This window comes from Solanum pennellii, chromosome 3, assembly GCF_001406875.1.
Source record: "Solanum pennellii chromosome 3, SPENNV200".
NCBI lineage: Eukaryota > Viridiplantae > Streptophyta > Magnoliopsida > Solanales > Solanaceae > Solanum > Solanum pennellii.
Window position 1 is genome coordinate 52,973,409 of NC_028639.1, and position 5,923 is coordinate 52,979,331.

The following is a 5,923-nucleotide window of genomic DNA, read 5'->3' on the forward strand; positions in this document are numbered from 1 at the left end:
ATATATATATATATATATATATATATATATATATATATAGATAGATAGATATATATAACTTGCACTGTTATATTGACAAAGTAAATTGAAAATGAAAATAAAAATATGGGATAATGCACAAGTATCTCTCTAACCTATGACCGAAATTTCAGAGACACATCTAAACTTAATCAAGATTCTATTACCCCCAACTCATTCAGTTCATATTTTTGTGCACCTTTTGTGCTGATGTGGCACCTTCAACCACCCAAGTTGGTTGTTTTATACACACTCGTCTGCCATGTCTGTAAAAAAATTAATTAAAAATATTTCTTAATTTTTTTAAAAATAAGTTTTCGTAATTTTTTATAAAATACATTTTTAATTTTAAAAAAGAATATTCTTATTTTTTTATTTTTTTCTCTTTTATTTTTCTATGAGTTTATTTTCTTTGTCTTTCATTTTGATTTGATTTCAGATGTCTTGTATTTAGAATAAGTTAATTTGGAACGAATATCAAAATAAGTGAAAAATCAAATAAAGCATAAAAATATTAAAACTTTAAAATTAAAGGACATTTTTAAATTATTTTTTAAAATACACAATTTATTAAAAATAATTAAAAGTGAAAAGATAATAAATTAAATTTGAAAAAATTTTAAAGTTAAAAATAATAAAAAAAATATTTTACAATGAATATGTGTACTAACTAATTACAAAGCGATCAATTAAAAAATGACATGTGTCCACTTTGTGCACTCATCACTTGCCTTTAAGAGAGTGTGCACACTCTATGACATGTCAGCGTTTGTGGTGTATTTATTTCATTTTAAATTAGTTTGNCACAGTTTAGGAGGATACTTATGCATTTTTTCTAAAAATATTATAGTTACACTTTCAAAAAAAAACTAGTGATGAAAACGGATAGTTATATATTCAAAATAAACAAAAAATGATATAATATATATAGAACTAATATTTATTTTTTAATTACTTTTTTTACAAGTATGATGAAAATATAACTGTAGATTGTCATTTTCTTTATTGAAATGGAATAATTATATTCATTGTGCTTGATATAAAAAAAAGTAGGATAATAGACGACCAAATGAGTAGTATTGTCAGTACATCTAAGCTAAGTTATTAATACAAACCAAAGTTAAAAAAAGTTCTAGTAAAAGTAGTTACTTATAATTAGTCAATGTATTAGAAAAAAATCTATCAAAACTAAATTTTAATTATGCTTCAAAAGTTTCTTCTATCATCTTGCTTTGTTAGTAGATCCACTAACATATTCTGCTTTCTATGTCAAATTCTTCAACATATACTACAAATTGAATAAAAAAATTCAACATAATTATTAATAAATAAAATATTATGTCAATTAAAAATAATTATATCAAAAGAAAGATAGAAATCTAATTCATAAAATATATCTATAAATTATTTGTTCAATTGTATTAAAAATGAACAATAATCATTTCTTCAAATCTAACAAATATTGTAATCAAGCTAAAGTATATGATTATGACGTTTGTATCAATCACAAATTGATTGTTCGAGAAAACAATCATACATATTGTTTATTATTACAAAGATATTTTTTTTATCATACTTGGTTGACCGACGGTAATACATGGATTAATAAAATATTAACAAAGCACGAAAGTGTTAGGATCGATATAATCAGGTATCATGCGGAAGCTAACAAAACAAATCTTGAAAGACTACGAGTAAGAAGACAAACGATAAATATACCAAAAGTCACAAAGATTTATCGTGATTTAGTTAAGCGACCTATGTTCACAAGGAGATGAGCAATTTATTATAGATATAAGAGTATAAAATATAGAGAGAAATAACATCTTCCAATTCACTCGAAATACAAAGAGGTTTACACAAGTGAATGCTTATTAATTTAGAAGGAACGGACCTCTTATTTATGAAATCTTAAATATTTTCCTACAAGAAAAGGACTAAACCAAATATGGAGACATTATGTTTTCATTTTAATAAAAGGAAAACATATTTATGATAAGAAACTTAGGGCAAATATCCAATGAATCTCCCCTTGGCCTGAATTTGTGACAGAATAAATTTGCTCCAACTTCTTCACATAATCTTCAACCACTTCATCTTCTCCAAAACCTCCTCCATCAAATCTATGTCTTGACATTGAGAACCTCTTTGAAACAATTTGTCCAAAAATAATCTTCATATATTGTCGAATAGGTTATGATTAGAACTACCACCAATATAAACACCCAATTTTTAACCAGGTTTAACCATTGATTATCGAATCACTGAACTGGGCTCTGTTATTGAACCATTAGACTTGACTCTATCATTAAACCTGACTCTAATACCACTTGTTATGATCAAAATAATCATGTGTCATGCAGAAGCTAACAAAATAAATCTCGAAAGACCATGGTCAAGAAGACAAACTAGAAATATATCAAAAGGCACAAAGATTTATCATGGTTCAACCAATCGATTTATGTCAACAAGGAGATGAGTAATCTATTATAGATATGATAGTACAAAATATAGAGAAATAACCTCACCCAATTCACTCAGAATACAAAGAGGTCCACACAAGTGATAACTATTGGCCGACAAATTCTATCCCTTGACCAAAACTCTCAAAGCCCCTCGGACTACATTGTGAATGTTAATTAAGTTAGAAAGGACAAACTTTTATTTATAATATCCTAAAGTTTTTCCTATATGAAAAGGAATAGCCAAATATGGAGACATGATGATTTCCTTTTAGAAAAAGTAAAACCTAATTATTGTAAGAATAAAGACTTTAGAATGAAATATTTCTTACCTTTGTATACTTCTCTTTTTGTTATATGTAACTAAATCACAAACCAATATGATGAATAAGAGAAAAGATAATATTGAATATGAATCTTCATGAAATAAAATATGAATTTATATAGGAGAATTAATAGAGGAAATGAAAAGCAAGACTTGAAATTAAAATATTCTTATCTTTCATGTACTTTTTTTTGTTTTATGTTAGTTCATTCACAACCAATATGATGAAGAGGAAAAAGGATAATTTTGAATGTGCAAAACTAAGGGAAAATACACAAGTATCCCCCCAGACTATGACTGAAATCCCAGAGACACCTTAACTAAACTAAGGTCCTATTACCCCCTAAACTTACTTTTTTAGTAATTTTGTGTACCTTTTTGGATTACGTGGCATCAAAATATCTCTCACACACCTCAATTGTGTGCAGTCATAGAGTGTGCCATGTAAGACAAAAGGTGCACAAAATTACAAAAAAAAAAGTTCAGGGGGGTAATAGGACCTTAATTTAGTTAAGATGTGTCTCTGGAATTTCGATCAAAGTCGAAGGGGGTACTTGTGCATATTCCCTAAAGCTAAACATGAATTTATTCAGGTAAATAGAATATACCATAACACATCATAAACTTACAAATTAAAGTTTGAAGGTTATGAACATAAAAATTATGGGTGTTATAAAAATTAATAAAAATTAAAGAGGTGTAACCATGATTACTCCTGATAAATAAAGAGAAAAGAAATACAAACACCATCAAAGTTGTCCCGTATTTGCATAAAGACACCTTTACTTTTAAAGTGTCTTATCACCCCACAGAACTATTTAATTTCTTTATAAATAGGCCATTTTGACCCATTTTCTCTTCTATGTAGTGGCGCGTGTTGCTCAACTCCCTATGATATAATTCAACCTGACCCGACCCTATTCTTTAAAGAGAAGTCATCTTCTCCATTTCTTTTCTTCTCTGTTTGGCTTGCACCTTCAAGAAATTTCCATTAATTTTTGTTCATTCGGACTTTTTTTATTTGGCTATCGAGTTAGGTGACAACAAAAATTTTGAATGTGGGATTGCTATTAATTGCAACCCTTTTGATAGCAAAACTCATATCTGCACTAACTTTCCTAGCTGGAGCAAATGGAAGCTATAGACCTAAATGACTCCAAGCTCGTGTGCACTGTGAAACAACTCCAATTTCAGTCTCACAAATTCGTTTCAGATCACCATAAAGAGAGCCATTATTGTCTGGCAAGATAACGACCAGGAGATCAAGCTCCTTCGATAGCGATTGTAGCTTTGTGATGACATCATGAATCGTGTTTTCAAGACTCTCTCAACTTGATTAGGGTGTGCACTTATGCAGAAAAGGATTGGGGTTGATGTTCATTTTGGATATTCCACACATTTGTGCTAGCTCAGAACAAAACCCATGTGTAACACTTTCTTGCACATTGCGAGAAAAGTTGATGCAGATCCAATTGACAACAGTTCCTCCATTAACCATTTTCTTGTTCATCATGTTCCATCGGCCAACTTGTGGCAGACAATCTTTTTCTCAGCCATTATGGCCAATTGTGATGCTTAGACAGGAGCATCCATAGCTTGGAAGTATTTACTTTGAATTTATTGAACAAGAACATCACATTCTTCATTGGTCTAGAAGTTTCTCACCAATAGTGGTTTCTTATTTTCTTAGAGAAGATGATGAAGTGGTCAAACAAAGAGTATCAACGTTGATCTTGTTATGGAAAAAATTGTGAAATCAAAAAATTAGGGCTAATAATGATTATTTTGGGTTTAAATTTGGGGAAGATGACATAAATTGTTTAAATAATTAATAATAAAGAAAAATAATGGCATATGACACCTTTAAACTGGTCCATGACAGTAAAAATAATGCATGATGCACCTCGTGTGCGTGGTAACAACCCAGACTATGAAATGGGTCAAAATGACCTATTTACAAAGAAATTAAATACGTCTGTGAGGTGATAGGATACTTTAAAAGTTAAGGTGTCTTAATGCAAATACGGGACAATTTTGATGATGTCTTTATGACTCTTCTCATAAATAAATCAAATAATAAATAGACAAATACTTAAACTATTATCATTTTATGATTAGAAAACAGAAAGAAAAAAAAAGAGGAAAAAAATAAATTTATTAAGAGTAGAAATTAAAGGGGTGTGAGTTATGAATAATTATTTCTTGTAAATTAGCATATGAAAAGTTTTTGTTGTAAATATTCCTCCAAAAAATTTCATTTTAGTTTCACCAATACCACCATTAAAGAGTAGAATTTCAATTACAAAAGGCTTACAGAGTAAGGAAACAAAGAAAAATTAATTTAGATCTAATTTAAGGATTAAGACTTTCATTCTCAATGTCACTCTTTTTTGTATGAAGACAAGCTTAAAAGGACTTTTTTTATGTATGAAGACAAGTTTAAATGGAAGAAAAAGAGACTATAAGGGTGTAGGTGGAGGTGGTCATCGTGGATTTTGATTGGGAGAGGTGGAAAGTTGGAGAAAGGTGAGAGAAATAAGAATTTACTTACAAAAATTATATTATCTTTTATTTAATATTCTGATTAATAATTTTTAAAAATAGTTAATATAAATAAGGGAAAATGCACAAGTACCCCCTGAACTTATTTTATAAGTAATTTTCTACTATACTAAGGTCCTATTATCCCCCTGAACTTATTTTATAAGTAATTTTCTACCCCTTTTCGACTTATGTGGCACAAGCTTGAAAAAAATCAATCAACGTTGGGCCCACAAGATAGTGTCACGTAGGCCGAAAAGGGTAGAAAATTATTAATAAAATAAATTTAGGGGGGTAATAGGACCTTAGTATAATATAAGTGTGTCTCTAAGATTTCGGGCATAGATTGAAGGAGTACTTGTGCATTATCCCTAAAAATAACTATGACGTATTATTAATTTATGTGACATCGATTTGACATGTCATCTAGTCTAGGGACAGTGGGCTACACACATGATAGAATAGGCTTAAAAATCATTTTTTGATTGAGTTTAAGGGTTAAGTTGGTAAAGAGCTAAGTAGAAGGATCCACAATACAAATACGTACAATTATAAAAAAATCATTAGATCATTTCGT